General features: G+C 32.7%; 1 protein-coding gene across 2 annotated transcripts in view; it reads right to left on the reverse strand.

The window, feature by feature from the left end:
* The window catches only part of LOC149076245 (cubilin-like), a 337,914-nt gene that overhangs the window by 216,104 nt on the left and 98,680 nt on the right, over positions 1-23,130 (reverse strand). The window lies entirely within an intron of this gene.

Below are 23,130 nucleotides of genomic sequence, written 5' to 3' on the forward strand. Positions count from 1 at the left end.
AAATTATTTCAGAGGTATAAATAACTTTAATCAATTTTATTTATTCATCAACCTAACAACACTTCATGTTACAGCATCGAATAGAATCCAAATGAAATTGTATTCGTTATTGTTATTTTACACTAATTAGTTCATTTAAATTCTTAAAATTCAACTTTTTTAGACATGGTTCAATTTTTGTTGTGAGAGGATTTTAAACTAAGTGTTGCCTTCAGATGAAAGCTCCCATAGTTTATATTGCTAACTCCAAACACACACACAATCCTTTTAGTCAGTGATTAAGTCCATGGGTTAAAAATATCTACAGTGAGAAAAAGCTTATGACACCAACCAAGTTTGTAGCACCAGGGTCCAAAAGAGTTAAATTGACTGTTAAGAATCTACAAGAAAGTGAAAGTAAATAATTAACACTGTGTATATTTAATAGTACCTCAATTTATGAGACTTTCTCGGCTCGACTTGAGAATAATCCAAATTAAAGGTACAATCTAAAAACATTGACTAATAAGGTTGCAACTTTGAGTTTGAACGCCTTAGATAGAGCTCATTAGACACAAAATTTCGAGCGCTTTGAAAGGTGAACCTAAGAATGGCGATCTAATTCAGTTTTGAACTACGTAGTTTATGTCTTGCAAGCAGAAACACTTTCACATTCCCTGCATATGCTGCACAGAACCACGATAATTGATTTTTGTGCGAGTTCTATAGTGGAAATGAGATGAATTGAGTGCGTGTGAAGCTCTCTATTATATTAAAAAGGAGGAAAGTTTGCTTCTATATGCGAGTAGTTTTGACAACGAATTGAATTTAATATTTTCATCGTTCCCTGCCGATACCTGAAATCCATATTTAATTTATACCACAGACTATCTAGTTGAAGATACGATTTTTATTTTTTGTAACTTTGTAAGAATGAAACCTCGCTCCAACGACATTCGTTACAACGATATATCCCTCTTTAACAATATTTTTTTTTTCAAATCGTACTTGGAGACAGTGAAATTAGCGCAGTAGAAAACTGCGTGAATACCTGCAACGCGGACTACAATTTCTTACTTGACCAGACTCTAATGTTTTCCCGCATGGTCTGATCTCCCGGCTGATGGGAGATTTCAGACGAGGTAGGAAATAGCCTAGGAAGGTGTATTTAATGTGCATCAGTAAGTATGGGTTTGTGCATGATAAATATAGTCGGGAAATTACAAATTGCGAGTTCAATACTGAGAAAAAAACATTTTTGGGATAAATAAAATGTTTAGAGTTGAAAAGCTCAAAGTCATATTATTTGACGAAAATATTCCCGGCTTCGGTGAAGAGTTTGTCCAGCATTGGTTTTTTTTTTACTTCTTTAAGCAGTACTTGGTAATAGTCCTCCAGTCAGGACTTTGCAAACTCGAACATGTGATACGTAGCTGACCGTGGAATCATCAGAGTACGGGAAAAAGAACGAACCGAATTTTATTCATTAACTAAGCAATTACAATTTTTGCTGAGAATGAACAATTTGAATGCATTTTTTGGTGTCAATAAACGCCAATTGAGAAGAGACGCCAACGACAACATAAATTTGGTGGCGCTTGATGATAATGCTACCTCTCGATATAACAATCTTTTCTGTGAAACGATATTCTCCCTTGATTCGCAGAGTATCGTTGTTATATCGAGGTTTCACTGCAATTTATTTCGACTCATTATTTACGACCTATGAATAAAGTTCAGAGGAATTTATAATTTTATACGGAAACCTAATTCCAGTTTTTCCTCATTTCTATTCCATTTAACAAATATAGCAATAAAAATTTTCCGGTAATGAGCAGGAAAGCTTTATTCCTTCTTTATCAGCTGTGTACCCAGGAAATACACATTTCAACCAACCAGATAAAACGAAACTCACGGTCCTACCTCTGTATTGAAAGTATACGGTGGGAAAGATAAAAGACGTCATCAAGATAGATATCGGGACGCGGCTGCAGTTCCGTCATAAGCGGCAGGGAATATGACGCAAAGCAGTGAAATTTCAAGAAAATGTGTTTCCAGCTTTTCACAAACTTTTATGAGTCTAATCTCAAAAAATTTCATGTCTTCCCTACTTATTTCTTGTGAGCTCGAGAGTCTTCTTTATGATTTTAATAAATAGCCTGGATAAATAGCTTGCCCATGATACTTTACTGGAAACGAGGCAGGGGCTAATGGAAGTTCTACTTGAGAAAGAGGACGATGTCTAATGCCTTTTCTTTCTTTCGGCTGTTCATCGTCTTGAACTTTTTTTAGGAAAAGAGTTATAGAAAAGAAAGCCGAAAAAAAAGGAGAAAGAGTAAAAAACACAAAAGCAAGAACTTCGTATCGGAGAGTTGAATGAAAAGATGATATTATATTTTAAAATAGGTTCACAGCACTCGAAGTCCTTCCCACGTAATGACGTCTTTTCAGGTGTAAATAAAGGAAGGAGAGAGAGAGAGAGATGAAATTTCCTTTAGAGATTTTTTTCTTTTCTTTTCTTATCCACGTGCTCTGCTTAGATTCATCTTAATCAGAATGAAGATCTCGATGATTTGCATTATGCAGAGATATCTCGGCTAACGAACGGCTCGGCTCACAAATTTTTCGGTTAACGAAGATTTTTTTTCATGATATTTTCTGCCTCGGTTAACGAACATTTTCGTTGATTCGTAAATCAGCCGCGTCGTGAGCTGAATTTTGGCGCCAATCATATATAATCAGAATTATTATCACTTGATTCCGATTAACTTATGTCCACCTCAGAATCTTTATATAGATGTACCTCCACTTCTCTTCCTCAAAATGTTCATACCATTTCATGTAAAGTGAAAGATTCGTCTAATAGAAAATGCATTTAAAACAAAGGAGCCTATGTTATTTCACAGCTCTCTTTTTCATTGCAAGACTCTGAGCATAAAATTGAACAGTCTGGATATTCCAAGAGCTTATATTTTCCATCTACACGTATCAGACGCAGAAATGAGCTGACAAATCACAAATGGATGGGGAATCTAGAACTCATATGGGTTGTGTCAATACCAGCTTTAGACTAAAGCTGGAGTTGGTTGCGTGGGTGCGTACATTCGGGTAAAATAAAAAAGATCTTCAATATCTTTCATCTTCCTATAGATTCTCATTTATCTAATCATTTTCACTTTCAGTCAGCTTTTGTCCTTGTTTCCTTGTTTCTAGCATTCTTCGGTGTTTGGAAAAACTCATCTTCTAAACTGTAGGCAGAATCTAGAACGAATCAAACTATTTTCTACAGACACTTATAAGAAATAACGTTTTGGCTTGCGAGGATTTCGGTTAACGAAGGTAATGAATCATCTCCACAACGAATCATTTTCGTTAGACGAGGTATCACTTATCGCAAAAAAAAATTGAATACAAGAGTGAATATAATTATAAATTATTCATCTTAAACATTATTAAATTTTTTTTGTCTTCACACATATATTCGGGAAAAAAATAGGAGCATACAGTATATCCAAGAATATTATAAATTCAATATATGAACTGATTTTAATAATTCTAATGCTCACGTCTCATACGTTAGGAAAATTGAATATGACATGAATATGAAATATCCATAAAATATTCTCATAATATAGGAAAAGGATTTTTTTTTTATGTTTCGTATTGATCGGTGAGTTATTCCTATTCATCCTCTGCATAGATAAAAAAAATATGTCAATATATACATAGAAGCATCTTTTTATAAACAAATTTTTTTGCTTTTTAAAAATCATCAAAAATTTTGCCAAGCACAATTTTCTTTTTAGAATTCACTGAGAAATTTTGGTTTTTGAATATAAGCTAGCAATCTGTTTTTCTTTTTTAAATTCACTGTCATTTCTTTTTTTTTTCGGATTTCACAAAGATGCTGATATTTCAGAATGCGTCGGCAGTATTTTTTTGGACTTTCCAAGAAATTTTCCTTTTAGAGTTTGTCAAGAAATTATTTTTGCTGTAGAATTTGTCAAGAAATTATTTTTGCTGTAGAATTTGTCAAGAAATTATTTTTGCTGTAGAATTTGTCAACACTTTCTTGGTCCTCAATAATTTTTTGACATAGATTTTCTCCAAAATTTTCTACATTTAATGTTTGAGCAGAATTTTCTTTTAAAAATCTACAACACAATAAACCGCTTCACTTACAAGGTTTCGGAGAGAAATTTGGATGATCTCTATTTGACGAATGGGCGAAAGATATGGATATGGTAACTTCGTCCTAACCTAACAACAACCTAACCTAACCAAGAGAAAGGTAAAGTTGTTGGGAAAAAAACCAAATGAAATTATAACAGTATAATACATAAGTGCAGATAGAGATAAGAGAGTGTAGTTATTCAGAGTATGTTTCTTTTCTCACCCTCACCCTTAAAGGTATATAGTAGAAGGACACATCATATGTGGGGGGAAGTCCTTAATAATTGTATAGAAATAAAAGGAAGGTAAAAAGAACAACTTCGCAGGGTTGCACCGAAGCCTGACTGCGATAAGAGAGGAAAGAAAACAGAGAGAGCTTGTTTGACTTTATTCCATAGGCGGTTGGACGCAATATTACGTCCTTGATCGTAAAGTGGCTAAACAAATTTAAAAAAAAAACATTTTATTCAAGAATTTTACGAAATATATATTTACGAAACATTTTATTTAAGTTAAGAATTTCTTGTCTTTTTAGGGTTGAGGTATTTCTTTTCGTTTTAGAATTTGATTTTTTTTTCCAGTTTTAGAACTCAACATTTGTCAGATATTTTATTCGAGAATTAACCAACAACATTTATTTCAGAATTGACCAAAAAATTATTTCGTTATAGAAATTACCTACAAATTGTTTGATGGATTTAGCAACAATTTACGTAATGGAACTAATATTTTTTTTATTATATAAAATGGGGAACTATAATATTTTTTATTAAACGATTTGTTAACAATTCTTATATTCTTTTCCAACAACATTTTGTTTTTGAAAAGAAATGTTCGTTTTAGAATTATCCCACAATTTATTGTTATGTAATAGGACTACTTTATATATATATATTTATTATTATTTCCCATTATTTTAAAAACAGTTTTTAAAAATTTAAATGCCTATCTGAAAAGATTACATTTATACAAAATATGCGACGGATAAATTGGAAAGAAAAATGATTTTTAGAATAAAATGACAATTTTTTTTTCAGTCATTATACGTGCAAGAAAAAAGTCCATATAATCCAATTCCAAAAATCTAAATATTTTTCATATTTTAAAACTTAGAAATGAAGTTTTCTCAGAGATTACGTCAACACCAAAGAAAGAAAAAATTGAAGAAAAAAAATCCACACCTTTATCCATCGATTTATTTCCCAGAGAAATATTGAACAAGACCGGGAAAGAGTGCAGTGAAAAGTTATACGCCTTTACAATAAATCTCCTCCGCAGATGAGTTCAGTCACGAACTCTGAAAGCGACCGTATGGGAATTCCAAGGGCAAAGAAAAGAAAACTGAAATAAACAATAATGTATACTTTTACTGTTCTTTTTGTGTGTTTGGATCTAAGAAATTTTCCCATGAAACAAACATACAAAAAGAAAAAAAAAATTCAAAGATTAATTCTTTTTCTTTCTTATACCTACCATATCCATAAATATAAAAAATTCACCATTGCACCGTCTTGTGAATGAAAAAGAAAAGAAAGGAGGTGAAACCACTTCAGACATATGTCTTCTCTTTCAAAAATATCGTAGGTGTTGTAACATATTTTGAAATATACATTTTTTGTGCTTGTGTGTGTGTGTGAGAGAGAGAGTAAAATATATATCTGTGGAAGTGAAAAAAAAAACTGTTTTCTCTCTCTCTCTCCAATGCTAGATCAAGTCTGAAAGCTGAAAATTTTTAAATTGAAACATAAATGTTCGTATTCTTATTATTAGAATACACGAGATGTGCTGTTAGGTAGAGTTATTGGCAATTTTTCTTTTCATTTTATTTATTTTTTATTCTACTTCGAACGTATTTCAAACAAAATGATGGGATGCTCATTAGCAGAACTTTAATATTTGTCTCACAGAAAACTTATGAAGAAAGTTTTGCTTATGGTTTTAGTATGCATGGCAAAAAATAGATTTATGTTTCTTTTTCCTTCACGTTAATTTTCATTCTGCACGTAAAAATGACCGCCGTGTCAAAATAATTAAAATAACTCGTAGATTTTCACGATTTTCCAAAAAGGCACTGTTCAATATTTTATTTCCGAATAGTGATAATCAGTAGAGTTCAAATTTTATGCAACTTTATAATTTGTTTGAATTAATATTTCTTACGCTGTTACGTTGTTTTAGTTTAAGATCCGCAGATTTTTAAAACTTTATAATAGCTTTTGCTAATTCAAACACTACGAGCAAATCAAGTCATTTCAAGTAAGTAAATGAATGATAATTTCAGAGATTTAATTATTTACTTTTTAATTTTATCATTTCAATGAAGTAAAAAATTCAACCGTAAATTATCGATTCTGTAGAACGATAATTCTTTTAAGTGCAGGTTGATAAAGCATTCAAGTAAAGTACCAAAGGATGTTTAGAAGTGTCGCAAGTCCGATACCCGATTCGTCCTTGTCAGAAACTTTACTGGCACAGTGGTACAATAGAAACGGAGATATGACAACAGGAAAAGACCGCTACCACACGGTCCCACTCAGAGAAGTTAGCGCACCAACCTCTCGGAGAGTATATAAAAATCTGCAGTTCGAGATGTAGGTCACGGTCTTCATGTGCAGAAAATGACCACCTGAAAGGCATTGGAAATAATTTAAATCACTGGCTGTAGGAAAATAATTCGCCTTAATTTCCTACGTATAATCTGCAAATGCGAACTCCGCCAAATTATATACAGTCCACAGCAGCATATAAAGGTATTGTTATTATTATTATTATCCGCTCATATAAATTTCATTCATCAATAATGAAATCTTAAGGAATTAAAGGGGTTGCCCATCCCGTTTTTATAGAAAAAGATGCCAATTTTATTGTTCGCAGATAAAACTATTCTTTAAAAATTAATTATTAACAAATTAATTCCTACCCCACCATCTCAAAAAGAAATTTGCAAGTAATACTTTCTTCAGATTCTTAAATTCGCATATCTCTATGATATTTTGAAATGTGGATTTCTTTTTGTTGGTCTCAGGAAAGACAGAGCAACGACTTTCTAATTGGGTTTTTGAGCTCAGGGTGCGTATAAAAAGATAATTTTTATATTTCAATAACTATACAACCCTTTGCAACATGAATGATGTATCTGAGTTCTACACGTTGTTTGGATACCTTTTCTAATTGGAAGCATGCCTGTAGGAGTAAAGTGTCGTCAGTGAAATGTGGCAAGGAGAATTAAGTAATCAAGTTCACCCCCCTTTCCTTCAGGAAATAATTCAATTTCATACTCTGAATCATATTTTTCCATATGTAATAATTGATATCACGTTGAAATATAATGGCTGTTTGGGGAATTCATGGGTGTAAGGCTCAAGTGAAAAATAAAAAACACATTTTCATCGTATAGTTCAGATTCACGTTTTAGTTCTCTCCAAAGAATCTTTCTCATCATGTCAAAATTAAAAAGAAAATTTATATGAAGTAGATTGGTGCCGCCAAATCGTCAAAATATTTATTTACCCCCTCAGGTTAAAAAAAAAACAAATAACAGATAAATGAAAAACTTTTTATTTTCTAAATGCAATTATGGAAATGAACATCACCTTCTCTCGGATGGGAATTGCATTTCTTCCATGATTACATGTGTAAACATAGAATTCTTCAATTTTGACATTACAGGTACATAAACAAGATTTATTTTAACAAAAGATTCTGCATGCTAATGCTTAAACAATATTGAAAACGTTTGTGAATATGGTGCGTACCTTACATGTCCATCATTGCTTTTATCAAGGATTTCCATCTGTAGTGGTATCAGTTGGAGTTTTTAGTTTATAACTTTCTTTTGCCACTTAAAGATTATTCACAAACGGAAAAAAAAATCAATTATAATACCATTGTAAATATTCTCACCCTAGTATACGAAAATATAAATTTATTACCGGAGACTAAAAACAAGAGGAGTTATCAAAACACACACCGACCTAATTGTTATAAAAATATGTCATGGAATATATTATTTGATTGACCGAATGTCGATTATATGGCAAAATATTTATCTTCTGTGCTGGGTGAAAGAAACTCTACAGGTAGTATAAATGGCATAAGAAAACATTTTTTTGAATCACTGTGGTTCAAAGGGAATTTCTGATTGTCGAGATTCTTTTTTCTTGTTCTTAGAATCATCCATTTTTTTTTAGAACTAGATGAGTTGTCCTAGAATTAATTATTCGTTCTAAAATTAACCAAACCATTTTCATTTTAGAATTAGCTAAGAATTATTTGTTCTAGGATTAGTCAAGATATATTTGTTTTAAAATTAGCCAAGGGATTTTTGTTTTAGAATTAGCCAAGGGATTTTTGTTTTAGAATTAGCCAAGGGATTTTTGTTTTAGAATTAGCCAAGGGATTTTTGTTTTAGAATTAGCCGAAATATATTCGTTATAGAATTAGTCAAGATATATTTGTTTTAAAATTAGCCAAGGGATTTTTGTTTTAGAATTAGCCAAGGGATTTTTGTTTTAGAATTAGCCGAAATATATTCGTTATAGAATTAGTCAAGATATATTTGTTTTAGAATTAGCCGAAATATATTTGTTTTAGAACTATTTATTTATTTATTTATTTATCACACAATCCAGTAGGCGGATTCACCAAAGATTTTTTGTTTTATAATTAGCTAATAAGTTTTTCCCATGAAATATACCAACAATTTTTTTGATATTAAATGTGCGAACAATTTTTAAAAAATCAAACATGCAAACATGTTTTTGTTTACTTCACTTTCGTGATTGAAAGCAATCGTAAAAGAATGAATAGGCTTAAAAATAAGGCTAAAAAATATGACATGAATGAAAAATTTCTTTAATAAATCCCACATGATACTTAAATTTTTAATTTTATTTTTCTATTCAACAAATTTCTGTTGTGTAAAAAACACAGAAACATATAAGAAAGTAAAAAACTATAAGAAAATAAAAAGAAAGGATTCAGAAATAATTTATTTCTGAAGATTAATTCCCATTTCATAATAAACTTTTCTTTTGAAAGAAATTGGGTGTAAAAAATATGGCGGCGGTGGCGATGAAAAGAAGGGGTGAAAAAGAGCGCAATCACTTTCACTTTAATTCTTCTGTGTTACACATATATATATATATATATCTTCTGGAAAAACCTAGAAGAAACTAGTAGTATAAATGGGGTTTCTCTCTCTCTCTATATATATATTTTTTAATAAATATATTGGTTTCTAGTTCTTTGAAACGAAGTTTTTTTGCCACAGGAGACGAAAAAATACACTAAAGACTGCAAAAAATACAAAAAAAAACACTAACTGAGAAAATAGTTTTCTGGCAATACAACTAGTTTTTTTATCGAATCAATGAGTTTTTTTTTTTTAAAAAAGAGATGAAGTGAAAAAAAAAAACTAATTGCGTTCCGTTCTTTTTCAAAAGCCCGTGGTATGAGTTTTCAGTTTTTCACTTTACTTCGTGACAGGAATTCGGGGGTTTCTTCAGCAACCAATTCTCGACTTATTTTTCTTTTATCTTTTATTATTTTCTTACCAGAAATCAACTGAATTGATTTGAGTTTTCTTGTAGAATAAGGGAAGATAAAATAAGAAGAAAGTAGAATAAAAGATATCAAGTCACATACAGATCACACAAGATATAAATACACAGATATCAAGTCACGATAGTTGGGTTAATGTTTAGCTATGTTCGTGGTACAGTAAGCACGTCATCTCTATGATTTGTCTCATACAGCTATATAGTTTTCAACATCTTAATCGATAGAGACTTTTCTGAAAATAATTATGCTGAATCAAACTCGGAATGAGAGCACCGCACCTCCGATCTTCTCCGGGAATCGTCCCCCGGTGCTCCTGCAATCTGGACAAGAGGTTTACTGTTTGTAGAGCTTCTAGGCGCGAATGGCGACATTGTATCCCATTTAAAAAAGTCTCTCCGTATAGTATAGACCTTCAATAAGACGCAGTGAGGTCATGTGGTGATAGTTACTGACTCGCATCGTGAGAACTCGGGTGTGAAACCATACTGCGGCACAGTGAGTTGTTGTCGGCTGAAGTTGGTTTTCTGTCCATTTATGCCGCGAAGCTGGTAACCAAAGAGAACCGACTTCAGCCGACTACCATTGCGTCTCCGATAGTGTTTGAACCCGGGTCCCCGCGATGCGAGGTTGTCACCATGTCTACGTGACCGCACTGCGGCGATGTGCATTAGGCTGAGAAGGTATCATCTCTCTCTCTCTCTCTCTCTCTCTCTCTCTCTCTACTTGCCATAATATCCAGAAAAAGTGTCTTTCCTTGATGTATTAGAATGAGAAATTAGCATCATTACCAGATGGAAAGCGCTGTTGCCAGGATTGTAAGAGAGCCGAGGTTGATTACGAGCGGAGACAAGTAAATGTTCCTTTCGAGTTCACATGGGTATAAAATTCAGAAAAGAGGGATCTTTCTTTGGTGTACTAGCTTGAGAAAAAAATAATTTCTCTAACTTTTCATCTTTTTTTAATATTTCTAATAAGCAAGTACAGGGTGGTTATAAATAAGCTGACACTACTTAGATACATGTAGCGCCCATTCTGATGGAGGCATTTTGATGGAAACTTGACATATTTGATATGTGGACCATGGGGGAAAAGAAAGATTCAATAATAATAGTTCAATTTTTGGCCACCAGGTAGTAACGTGTCAAATTTTATCTCAGTTATATTTTTCCCCCACGGTCCAAATAACGTATATACCACACAAGTTTCAATAAAATACTTCCACCAGAATGGGCGCTATACATAGATTGGAGTAGTGTCAGCTTAATTATACTGACATTACATTGTGGTAGACGTATTTCATAGAAACTTGGTACATAAGTTATTTAGGCCATAGGAAAAATATAACAGTGATATAATATAAAAATAGTGCCACTTTTTTCACCTGTTTGTCAAAAACTGAACTGTTTTTATTGAATCTTTCTTTTCCCCATGGTTCATATATCCTATATACCAAGTTTCATCAAAATACCTCCATCAGAATGGGCACTACATACGTCCGAGTTGTGCCAATTTATTTATTTACAACCCTGTATATATTTCGAAGCTAGCGAGAAACGGTACTTGCTTCAAGTAAAAAACTTACCCATAAACAAGAAGACAAAACATAAACTCACAGAAAACCTCAAGCACTATCTAGCTGCAGGCAAATTGAAGTATTTACATTAAACACGTTTGATTCATCTTAGTTTTTGACGTCATTACGTACAATTGTGACAGATAATAATTAAATTGCTATTCGAAAATTATTCCGAAGTAAATAAAAAAATTCCCGCAATTATTTCTCTGTATCTTGAAAAGTGAACTCCAAAATAATTTTTATCATTGAATGAAGTCACGTTTTAATTAAGATTAGACAGAGAAAATATCGATTCTTTTAAAACGTGATTTAGATGGAGAGAAAATATTGCTGTTTTTTTTTAAACGTAAAAATTAGCATTCGCGTGCTGAGTTCAAGATATCGCCTGGAACTGAAAGAAATCGTTCATTTCGATTCGTCTTTTTCTTCAAAGTACTTTAAATGCGAGATAACCTTGTTTTTTTCCCCCTAACCGGAACTCCATTGATCTGAAATTCTTCAGTAGCTATCGAGAAAGTAATTTTCTTGAAGTCTATGATGGCAATTATGGGCTTAATTACTCGACTCACTTTTTCCGTCTTAATGCAAGCCATTAATGTCATTAATCCTTTCTTGTTATCAGCGATCAGCATTCAGCAACCCGATTTTTCCCCCCAGCTTACGCGACTAGAAATATCTGTCATTTGCATAAATACTCCAAAAGCATGAGAGTAGGAAGCTAATGATTAGGACAGGAGTGGATAATTCAGAGACGCACTTCGTAATTTCCGTCTTTCTTGAGACATGCGAATGAATGGGACGAAGAAAACGTACATTAGTGTTTCTATCGTTTGATTTGTTTAGAAAACCGGATCAGGAAATAAACCAGGAATCGTCAGTATGGGAATATATTGACAACAAAGAGGAAAAAAAAAGAGTTTTCCCCGTTTATATCACTGAAAAATTGATCGAAAGAAAGTTTATACAGTCAAACCTCGTTAATGAGTCACTCTTGGGAGAGCAAAAATGTGACTTAGTAAGCGGAGTGACTCGTTAAACGGAGTAAGCCATAGCTGTGCCAATTCCTGCGTAAGGACAATTGGGACTTCCAAAAAGTGACCAGATAAGCGGAGTGACGTGTTAACCGGGTGACGCACTAACGAGGTTTGACTGTATTTACGAACCGTAAACCGGGGTAATTTTAAGACAACAATTGCACATATTTGAATATGGTATCCGTACTGAGAGCGTTAACATGATTTCGGTGGAAAATATAACTATAAGCCTGAGCTTGCTTATGATGTGCAATTATTTGAAATTTATAAAATAAATAGGGAGAGGCACAATTATGTTTTCCTCAAGTTACCTCGGAATGCGGGGTAACTGTAAGACAAGGTTTTTTTCCGACTCTGAAAGCCATATCAATACTCTTGTCTGATTGTTACCCCAATGCTAATCTCTAAAGATTCTGCAGGAGGAGTGTTACAATGAAAATAAAAGTAATTTCTTTTAGTTTGTTTCTTGAAAATATTTTTTTTTACTCCCACTTAAATTTCTTTTGTTCTTTTAAAGTTATGGAGAGTTCAATAATTGAGTAAACAAATTAAATTAACCTGGATAATAATAATAAGTAAAGTTTTAAGCTACCTTTCTTTCTTGAAATAGGTGCTAAAAAGATGTAAAAGATTGGAAATTCTCCACAGCATTTTATTGAAACACAAATTAGGTGGAAATTACTCATATGTTGATTAATTAAGATTAAATTTTCAACTTATTTCTTCATGTCGACTAGGAACAAATCCTAGGATAATATCACTCTCCGCTATCCATACAAAGGATTTTGTCCATACAAAGGCTGATGCGAATATATATTTTAGAAAGAGCGAAAATTCAACTGCCCCGGCGGGGTATCGAACCCACGTCCTTTCACTTTCCGGGTGAATGCCCTAGATCACTAGACTACAGTAATTGTGGGGTTGGCCTGAGTTAAGTCCGACCGTCCATGTGCGGTCCCGTTCAGTGCACACGAGCTCCAAGGAAATAATGAAATACGGTAAAACCTCGATAAGTCGTCACCTCAAGTTATCGAAAAATTATGACGGCTTATTCGGAGTGCCGTCAGTTTTAATGTCCAATCTTGTGAAAATCGTATAAATTTAAAATAATATGAAATTTATTGAAGTATGAATTAAAATAACAATATTAATACAATTTATAGATTGCGAAAGAAAAAAACAATAGCAATTTTTTATCTTTTCTATCCCTTATTACTTAAATTTGAATTCCAAGTCCTAAATTAGTAGAGTCCATGCTTTCTATGATTATTTATTATCCGTAGCCGTTGCACTTTGACTTTTACATGATTAATTTGATTCTTCGATTTACATAATTTTTGATTTCCTTGCACTATATGTAATCTTTGACGTATCAGTAAATTTTGATTTAGCCGGAGATGTCCTGCGGGGCCAAAGTGCTTACGTTGTTTCTTGGGACAGAGCCTGAAGTCCAGACAACACCCGGGCTCTGTCCCTTGAGGGATATAAGCCCTTTACCCTATTGGGTTGGGTCTCGCTGTGCGACAGAGCCTGGGTGTCTCGCGGTTTCTCCAGTAGAGCCCATGCAGAAATGAGATCTACCTTGAACAGTCCCCAACGTTCCAAAAACCTTAGTCGGCAAATGAACTTCCCCAGCGTAAATTTTGTTACTTAAACTGTTGCGTTTGGGTATATAGGATTTTATGATGACTTTTAAGCATATGGCAATGCAGTTAACAAGCCCCTTTTTTAATGGGAGCCATAAAAATAGTCTGTTGCACTTTCTCAAATTTTTGTCATAGTGACGAGTTAACCGAAGTTAGGGGCGACTAAACGAGGGTTTAATAACATTATTGTCTATGAGAGGTGGAAGGGCCTGAAGAAAAATGACGACTTAACCGGAGTGACAACTTATTAGGGTGATGACTTAACGAGATTTTACTGTATTCGTTGCCTATGTAGTCTAGTGGTCTAGGGCGTTCAGCCGCAAAGGGAAAAGATGCGGGTTTCATTCCCCGCACATGGGCAGTTGAATTTTCCCTCTTTCCAAAATATATCTTCACATCAGCCAGCTGATAAAAGCCTTTGTAGGAATAAATCGCCTTCAATTTTTTTTGGTTCAGAAATGTTTTTAATTAAAATTTTAGCTGGGTATCAAAGTTTCGCCTTTTCATTAGGCCACTTCCATCAATTTTCTGTCATCTTCATACAACTTACTTCGGATTCAAACGTCAGAACAAACGAAAAAGAATTGTTTTAAAATTACCAAAATTCGGACAGCTATGTTCTAATGTTACCAAGGTCAAATGTAAATTTGTTTCATTTTATTCAGCTTAAAATTACACATTTAAGATACAGAAATAATTCAAACAGTAAATTAATCATTATAAAATTATTAAATGACACAAATAATAAATACTTAATTTTTTGTTTCCTCTTGACGTAAGATTTTCACTAATCAAATTTAAGTAGAAGAATTAAAGCTAACAATCAGAAGATTCACTCGGAGTATATTTAAGAACCTCAGCTCATTCTACAAATTGTTGTAAATCAAGAACATGACGATAGCACGAAAACTCAGCTCGCTACATATTTTCAAACATTTAAAAAGATGCCCCCATTACTTGTTAATACAAGATATGCAGGAAGCTGGCTGTTATGAAGAGATGATGGTTTTAGAAAAGAAAAATTCCCATTGGCTTCTACTGGCACTCGAGCTACAGCTCTCTGGCAGGCCAGGCTAGTGCGCTACCACATAGAAAAAATGGGAACTATTTTCCTTGGAGCGTATAAAACAAGGTACTTTAATTAACTTATGGGTCATGACCCAAACTTGCTTCGAAGAGGTTTCCGAGATGGGTGATACAAATTCACCTACAGTTAGACCTCTTGAGCTATGAGTCCCGACCCAAACTTGATAAGCAGGAGCTTCCCAGATAAATCGTACACCTTGCGAAAGTTTCTTGAGCTATGGATCGTGACCCAAACTTGATATCAAGGGACTTTAGCGAGATGGATCTTACAAATCCACTTATAATCTGGTGTTGTTGAACTATAGGTCTCGACAAAAACTTAATTCAAACGTGCTTCCGAGATGGGTCGTTCATCAGTCGTTCATAAAGCCAGGCAAATCCAACGCGCCATGGTAACTAAAAAATTGGTATTAGCGTCAATTTTTTTTAGTTACTAAATTGCAGGCTGAGAGCAGCACAAAATGTTTGGAGTATATAGCAGCATATCTACCAACATGAAAATGGATCACTATGCCCTGAAAAAAATTCAAAAGAAGCATTATTTTGAACCATTTTGTTCAAGTAAAAATTTTTTCTTCCATCTAGATTTTTTTTTGCGATTTGCCCATGCCCAGCCTTGCATAATGCCAAGGAATATCGAGCTATGGGTCATAAACCCAAACTTGATTCGAAGGAGTTTGCGATATGCTTCGTACAAATCTACTTGCTGGCACGGATTCTTGAGTAGTAGGACATGACTAAAAATTGATTCGCAGGAGCTTCTTATACGAGTTGTACGAATCCACTCACACAGTCTGCCGTAAATGTAATTATTGTGGCATGGGTATCAGTAATTTCGAAGAACAAATAGTCCCATAGGACGCAAAGCTCATACTGTTGTTGATTTTGAGTCACTGCTGAAAAGGGTTAAGAACCCATGGTATACATGTAGAACCATCATCATCTTACCGTCGATTACGTACGATGTACGGTACAATTCAGTATATGCATGCTGCAAGAAAAAACTTCTCATTGCTTTTATAGCGTAGTGGCGTCGCCCGGTCTGCGTGAGGGCTGTAATTCGAATCCCAGAGAGGTAAATGTGAATTTTTCTTTCAGAAAACCACTATATCTACATAACAGCCTGTTGTTCTGCATATTTGTAACATTAAACAAGCATAGTACTTTTATAAATATTTTCAAAAATGATAGCACATATAAAATCAATCATCGGTTTGCGACAGTTATGACTCGGTTGCGAACTGTTCAGTTTGAGAAAAATTCGGTTTATAAACAACAAAAAAAAATTCCGTTTACGAACTGAGAACTTTTCGTAGGTGTGTGAACACACACACCTATGAAAAAGGAATGAATCTCGAAGAAAGAATATTTCAGAAATCTGTGGTCTCATGTGGCTACTTTTTACTTTCTTTGGGAGAAGAGTTAGTTGAAGAATTTGATTTCATCTTAGTAATGTTCACGCACCCAAATACGACTCCTATTACCCATTCCGTAATCGATGGATCAGCAGATCATTTCAAACTTCAGGACGCTCTGCATCAGAAAACTTTTTTAAAATGTTTTACCATAATTTTTGCCACAAAACACACTCTCAGTGACTTCACAAAACATTATTTTAGTTTCCGCATTACATATTGCGAATTGCATTTGCTATCATTGACAAAACTTAGCAGTAAATATTTTACAGAACTATGAATTTGGCTTGGAGGATATATTTTGGCTAGATTGTGAGAGACTTTGAGGGCTTTGACACTGGGATTATAGATGGTATTAATAAAACCAGACATGGCCGCAACATCGTTTTAATTTCGTCTTTTTTATACTGTGGTTATTTCTGGTAACATATTATTTTAATGAGTTTCATTCTTTTCATGTTATGCACAGGAGCAGCTGAAAAAATTCACATAGAAAATTTTGAGGTACCAGAAAGGGATTAATTCATTTTACATTGATTCTTATGGGAAAAAATGTTCTGTTTACGGAAAACTCGGCTTACGAATGGACTTCAAGAAATTTCTAGGTCCGTAAACAGAGGACATATTGACAGTATTCAACATTTTTCTTGCTTCAAGTTTTTTGGATTGAAATAAAAATTAACTGGATATGTTCCAAGTAAATGATAATTTTATATTACAACTTTTAAAATGGATTTCCATTTTAATGGAAGTCCATTACTTTAAAAAAAATGCGAGTGAAGTCGAATTTATTCACAGTGAATATTTATCTTGTTTTTACATAAAAGTCCAAATTTGCAGTATTAAAGCGCAAAACTTGAAAAAGATTGCATTTTCTAAAACAAATCCGATTCACATTTCTTTTAAACAACGAATAGCATTTCAACGTTATCTCATACCGTTTAATACTTTTTGCCGTTTGTGACGTGAATAAACACGTAAAGAGATTTACTATTATCTTAAAATCGAAATTTTATTCTAAAAACGCAAACAAACACAAACAAAATGTAATGAAATAAAGCCCTAAAGCTTTTTAACAAGCAATTGAATTTCCTGCTTCTCAGTAGAAGATATTTTAAATGTTACGTTCTAAGAGTTCTAAGAGAAATCATTGCATTCAATTTTAAAACCATCTTTTTAGATTGTGAGCGAAAAAAAATATTCAATACATATTTCCAAATTTTCATTATAATTTCCCATCGTTAAAATTTTTTTGTATACTTCTCTCGTGTTTGTTTCGCTCTTCAAACATATCTGTAAAGCTTTCTTGACATTTTAAGTGCTATGGGAAAAAATTGGGAAAAATTCATAAACCTCATAATTTTTTTCGAAAAATTTCCGGTAACTTCAGATTTCATTAATCAACTTTAACTATGATTTATGATGCGATAAATAAAGGAGAAAAATATAACACTGGTTTATCGATAGTTTAGATAAATATTTCATTTTTAGCTCCACGAAGCGGAGTATTATTACATTGCATGACGGCGGCATTATAATTTCCCATCGAGAAAAATTCTGATTGCAAAAAAAAAAGAATATATTATATGAAACAAGACGGAAGAAAAATGGAGATTTATATATTCTGAAAGGAAGCATAAAACGACATCATACAGGTTTTTTGGAAGAGAAAAATACTGCTTTCCACAGTTCCCCCCCCCCTCAAAGAAATATTTTCAATTTTTGCCTGCTATAAAAACATGACAGAAAGAAAAAAAAATCTAAATTTTGGCATATATATTGTGTGGGAGGGGTACAAAGACTTCTTCCTCACATATTCTGCCGAAATCCAGAGCTATATGTTATTACATAGCTCTGGCTGAAATCAGGAAAAAATATTACCATATAGAATCCCTTCCTCTTCCCTTAGCGAGCAAATAGCAATATAATGAATACCCAAAGCTTTTTAACGCGCAATTGAATTTCCTGCTTCTTGATAAAAGATATTTTAAATGTTACGGTTCAAGGGAAATAATTATATTCAATTAAAAAAAAATCATTTCAGATTCTCAAGGAAAAAACTTAATTTATTCAATATATTCCCAAATTTTCATGATAATTTTCCACTGTAAAAAAAATTATCTATTTTTTCTCACCGTTCTCTTTGGTTGACACACATGTTCATGATACTTTCTTGACATTTTGAATGGTATGGAAAAATTTGGGGGGAAAAAAATATATATATAACTGCAAACCTGAGCATTATATTACATTGCATGACGGGATTACAATTTTCTATCAAGAAAAATTCTGATTGCGAAAAAATTGCGCTGTATTATATGCCTGAGGATAGAAGAAACGGGAATTTTTATATTCTCTGACAGGAATCATACGGCTTTTTTTTTTGGGAGAAAAATACTGCTTTTCACTGTTTTTTCCCTCCACAATACCAACAAAGATATGTTTTCAATTTTTGTCTGCTATATAAATGCCACAGAAAGCGGAAAAAAATTTTAAATTTTGGCATATATATTGTGTGGGAGGGTACAAACATTTTTTCGTACATATCCGGCCAAAATCGGAAAAAATATTACCATCTGGAATCTTTTCTCTCCTTCCCCCTACGGAAATCCATACAAAAAGTAAAGAATTTCAATTTCTTATGTATTTTTCTTCTCTCTCTTTCTCTCTTATGGTTTGGATTTTCTTTCCGTTTTGTTTATCATTTTTATTTATACGACTTTTATACTAAAAACTGCTGCCACATATAAGTTCCTTTTGTTTTCCGTTTTCAGATGTTGAATAGAAGTTTATGGGAAAACAAAAGAGCTGCTTTCAAATTGCTCCGAGGATGCTTCGATTCCCGAGAATCTTTAGCTTTCCCTGGGTTTTCTAGATTTATTATTTGTTGTACATACATTTCGTAAAATGACTTTTATTCCAGATTTATGTCGTCTAATAATTTATAAGAGATGAACGAATGCTGCGTGATGTGATTTCAAAATACCGTTGGTTCAAGTTCTTGCATGTGCATTGAATAAACAAATTGATTTCATTATTTTTAATGTTATAAAACATTACATAAGTGTAATTTTCCACCTGCAGAATTGAATCATTCTCACGGAAGAGGTATATAGAAATACATATTGAAATTCTTGTAGTACTGATTACACAATAAAAAATGACTCAGGTTAATGGACATAAATGCATTTGAATACTTATCCATAAATAATTTTAGTGCATTATGCAGATTCTTCATCGGTCTGAACTAAAACAGCAATTTGTTAATTTTTTTTTTTGATTTGACGATAACACTGCAAGTACAATCTGTTACAAAAGACAAAAACAGAAATACTGCTACAAAAAGGCCAAAACATTAACAAAAAAACACATATAAATGCTGTCACGATTTTACATTTTTCAGCTGCATCTACACGTGCTATATTTTATTTCTAAATTTCTAATGATTTATATGCCAACCATTTTCAAAATATAGTGAAAATAAATTTATATAAAAATATCAGTATGCATATTTGCGCCAAACGACTTCGGGATAAATTAAACTTGTTTGATTAAATTGATGCTGCATTTTCATTCAATACTTAACTAGAAAGCTCAGCATCGTGATAGAAAAAACAAAAGCAACATCTAAACGAGGTTTTCCTTCCTTAATGAATTAAATTTTTGTAATGGTACGTTGAATTCTTATCGGTTTTTATTTAAAAAAACTGTTATCTTAAGTTTTATGTACGTATATTTTTTCAAATTAATGTTAGTACTTTTTCGCATTGATACTCGTAAAATTACGCAGAAAAAATTAAGTAAAATAAATAATACGAAAGAGTATAGGAAATGTTTCGATAAGAGGTGAAAAAAAAACAGAAACAAAATGCTATGTTCCCAGAGTAAAATTTCGAATTCTCTTCACAACATTAGATTTTGTTTCTGTTGGTTTTTTTCCCCCATTAATTTCAATTTTTATCTTTTTCCTATTTATGTGGGCGTAGCTTTTTAGATTTTAGTTACTGTATGGCGGTGATATGCACAACTTTTTCAGTCAGCGGGACGCATATGCGGAATTTCTGTCTCTCGCGGGTCAGAAGCTTGTATATGAAGAGTGATTACATGACCCCAAATTTTGGGTGTCACAACATTTTCTTTTAAATAAAATTTCCCGTTTTTTCCCTCTATATTTTGAACAAGGCTTATTGGAATTTTCGGAACTGAGAGTTAAGATTATTTTCATGGCATTGATTATTTTGTCTGCTATATATAAGAATAAATTATACTATGATAATTGTCACTTAATTATACAAATACAACGCCACAACAGGTAAAATGCCCAACGAGCAACGAGGTGGTAGAGAAAAAGATGCCCATAACAAATATGAATGTCATATAATTCAAAAATACAGCAACCCAATACAAAACACCATCACAAAAATTATAAAAAATATATACACATGATACAATGCCTATAACTAGTATTATGGTTATCACAATTAATTTCTCTCACATAAATATATTCTTTTCACGCATTTGTCTAACTATACGTTTTTTGATGAATTACATTTTGAGTTGCAGTACCTATCATTTTCCACGATTACAATTTTATAGTGGTAGCTGCAACCTTTCTTGGTAAACTTTTCATGGCTTTGGTATATTCTTTTTTGTTGTACTTGGCAACGTTATTTGCCTTTGACGAACTTTTTGGCTGTAAATGATAACTTTACTGACCTTTGACAATTTTTAGGCTGCAACTGGTAATCCTACTTATTCTTCAAAATTATTTTGGCTGTAACTGTCAACTTTCCTTGCATTTGACAATTTTTTTAGTGATATCTCGTATGTCTTGGAAGGAAATATGGTTAGCCTAGACATTTATCGTGTTGTGTGGATTGATATTTTTTTATTGAGAGAACCTTCGCGGGCCGGATGAACACTTTGGTTCGCAGCATTTGACCCGAGGGACGGAGGTTGTGCAGTCCTGCTGTACGGCAACATCACCACCACCTTACCCCGAGAAAGGTGTTACAGCATATCCGGAAATTTAAAAGACTTGTTTCGCCGTAAATTAAAAGTCGAGTCTCTTATAAGGCAGCACTTGAAACGATACTCAATTTCCGCTTCCCGTAACAACACTTCGCACAGAATTAAAAGTAATATGAGCCATCGCACGATTAAAGAAATCTTTTCCTGTAGCATAAAACTAAGTTTGACGGTTTACTTCGGAGAGGAATTGCGAGAAAAAAAAGATTGAGGAAAGAAAAAATGGTTTCCTTAACCCAATTATTCTTGAGCGTTACTTGAAGTTAATTGAGTGAGGTAGAAGGGCACGGCCTTAGTAATCAAAGAGTGCGAAGAAAAGTCTACACGATCTAGAAAGAGTGGAATGATTAAATAAGTGCAGAAATCTTTTACACTCTTAGCATGGTTTTTTTTTTGACCTAGTGAATAAAAGGGTATTGGAGTTAGGATTCGATACTTGGATATTTTTCCGAGAATCAGCACTTTATTTGCAAAATAAACTGTGGCAGAATACGAGCACTATAACTGCCGGCGTAAGCAAAATTATTGCATCTGTGTATAGAAAATAAATTTATTAAAAATTCTGAAGTTCGTAGTATGTTGCTGACGATATTCTTTGAAATCTTGGAATTTTCCAGTAAGCCAATGGAACGATATTTTCTTTACAGAGAGAGAACTTACATTTGTGTTAAAAATAAAAATAAGGTATATTTATTTTTTAAGGTTAGTGATAGATTAAAAACTTTAACAAGTTAATCAAAAATTCGTAACCGATTAGTCGATTGAATAATTGAATTTTAATCGAATATTTTTCGTAACCACATAATATTAATTGATGCAATGAACAACTCGTATTTTCCCGTGCCGAAAAATTTGATCTAAATATTGATTCGGGTATTTTTAAATATGGTCACTTATCCAAAATGTTATGTATAAGTACATGAATCACAATATATACAATCGGTTTCGTTAAACAAGTCAAGTTAAATTTATAAATTTTTTACGGAAATTTTAATGCCATTGATCGAGTTGATTTAACTCTACTAAAAATTTTAACTGCGATGAAATAAACTTTACATTTGATTGATCAATTAACCAACCCCCATTGACCGATTAAACGGAACAGCCCTAATTATTGTCGTTATTTATATTTTACTTCTTATTTTTTATCGTTATATCATTTATTATTAATTAATTTATTTATTATTATTATATCTCTCTCATTTAATTATTCCTTTTACTATATATATATTGGCTTATATTACTCATTATTTTACTACTGTTGTTATATTGAAGCAAATGCAACAATGCAAATTAAAATCTTGAAATGCCTTGTCAAGTAAATGGAACGGCAACCAAGAAAATGTTCAATGTTTTATATTTTTTTCAGATTTATAGAATTATAGATTGAATTAAGATTTATGGATTGAAGTAGAGTATGCTTATAGATTTTATTCTTTTTGATAGTATATACTTTGAAATAAAAAATATATACGCGGGAATCAATAATAAACTATCGATCACTTATATTAAATCTACGTAAAATTAATCATTTTGAATTGTCGCTGTGTAAAACCATCTGAGGTTTTTCTCATGCTCTATAATTACAATAACTTTCGAATCGAAATTATTTTCGAATAGGTTTTTACAGT

This window comes from Pholcus phalangioides, unplaced genomic scaffold (assembly GCF_987345545.1).
Source record: "Pholcus phalangioides strain wild (caught in Gottingen) unplaced genomic scaffold, Ppha-v1.0 ptg000015l_1, whole genome shotgun sequence".
Taxonomy (NCBI): Eukaryota; Metazoa; Arthropoda; class Arachnida; order Araneae; family Pholcidae; genus Pholcus; species Pholcus phalangioides.